The 1930-nt window shown below is 36.9% G+C and overlaps 1 pseudogene; it reads right to left on the bottom strand.

The window, feature by feature from the left end:
• Positions 1-1545: 1545 nt before the first annotated feature.
• LOC145248456 (U2 spliceosomal RNA) lies at positions 1546-1706 on the bottom strand (annotated as a pseudogene).
• Positions 1707-1930: the final 224 nt, after the last annotated feature.

Raw genomic sequence — 1930 nt, 5'->3', positions numbered from 1 at the left:
TGGGGCCTCACCATGGGATTTAGTTTAAGGTCATATCCAGGACCGTGAGACTAAGAAAGCAACTGCTGTCATGTACATGTGCCAGAAGCAGAGGTGGGTCATTAAATTAAAAAAATGTGCATTAAGAATTGTGGTGTCTATGTAGAAAAATACATTTTGGAGCACAAAAAGGGCCACTCGTTTTAAGGGCACCACTCCCGTTTCCATAGCTCTTTAGCATTTTGAGTTTAAAAATAAGAGGTTTTACTTTTGGAACTACCCTTGTATCATTAGAAGTTTTTGTAAAAAACAACAAAACAAAACAAAAAATGCTTAAATACTTAACTCTCAAGTCAATAAGATATGAAATGCTTTAAGTGAATGGAATCGTTCAAATTTTGAAAATGATTTTGTCATCCTTACACAAAAAAACAACAATTTCATCCGCTTAGGAGCAAATCTATGTATAAAAGTGAACGTGTCTGTGTGTGTGTACATTTCCCTACACAATAACTGTCAAATAACAGACTCAAAATTTGATATACAGGGTACTGAGATTTCGGAAAATCTATGTGATTGGTTTTCAGCCAGAAATTTTGCTGTTAAGGGGTCAAAGTTCAACGATTTGACCTTTGAGAACTCTACCAAACTTCTCCGCCAATTTTGGGTCTAAACACTTGAAATTTTAGATAAAGTTTCCTTGGACGTGGATCTAACTTAATAACTTGATGTGAGCCAAAAACAATAAATATTAAGGGGGTCAGAATAGGAGTCAAAGTTAAAAAAATTGACCGTTTTTTTTTTTTTTTTTTTTGCTCAGCATACACCTCCAAAGACCCGGGCAACGCCGGGTACCCATGCTAGTATATCTATAAAAGTGTGTGTGTGTACATTTCCCTACGCAATAACTCTCTCAATTTTAAGTCTACAGACTCGAAATTTCATATACAGGGTACGGAGATTTGGGAAAAATCTTTGTAATCCATTTTCGGCCAGAAATTTGGCTGTTAAGGGGTCAAAGTTAAAGATTTGACCTTTGAGAACTCTACCAAACTCCTCCGCCAATTTTGGGTCTAAACACTTGAAATGTTAGATATAGGTCCCTTGGACATGGATCTAACTTAATAACTTGAGTTGAGCCTAAAACAATAAATTTTAAGGGGTCATAATAGGGGTCAAATTTTAAAAAATTGACCGCTTTTTTTTTTGCTCAACAGACACCTCCAAACATCCGGGCAACGCCGGGTTGAACTGAGAAAACAGGTGTCGAGTAATTTTACCCATCATTTAAGTGGCTTTCAAAGAATAACAAGGCTGACAGCCATTAGTCGCGTGCTCGCGTGTAATGAATGAATGCGTGAATGTAGGATTGACATGAAATTCTTAAAGATAAACTAAAATGACTGAAAAAGGGGCTTAAATTACTAAAATAAATAAAAAGTAAATGACTTAGAATGACTTTAATGAACTTAAGGATGAACTGAATGACCTTAAGAATGACTTGAATGCTTAAAAAAATAACTGGAATCCTTCAAAAACAACTTGAATGATCTGGAGAATGACTTGAATGGCTCTGAGACTGACTGGTTGTAAAGTGGATGATCAGTTTACATTAAACTAATACAGAAAAGTGATCCCCCACTTTATATCACAAAGTTACATAAGTACAGCATGTAGTAAGAACAGATACTACACTTTGATCTTGGCTAAAAGGCCAAGAAAAGGGTATTTATTTGCTCCCCCACCGAGCAAATTAGGCACAAGGCCGATTTTTAATATGAGTAGTGAAGGGGAAATGGGGACCAGACCCCGGGGAGTAGGGGAGCTGGATAGTGACAATTGGTATGAAGGGTTGCCCCTACATGTACCAAGGTCTTATATGTGGAGTTTCCCCCACATATAGTCTTTGCTTGCAGTATCTGCCAGAACATATACTACACTTTGATCTTGG

This window comes from Euprymna scolopes, chromosome 26 (assembly GCF_053919585.1).
Source record: "Euprymna scolopes isolate OS-2025 chromosome 26, ASM5391958v1, whole genome shotgun sequence".
NCBI lineage: Eukaryota > Metazoa > Mollusca > Cephalopoda > Sepiida > Sepiolidae > Euprymna > Euprymna scolopes.
This window is presented reverse-complemented; position numbering and strand designations above follow the sequence as displayed.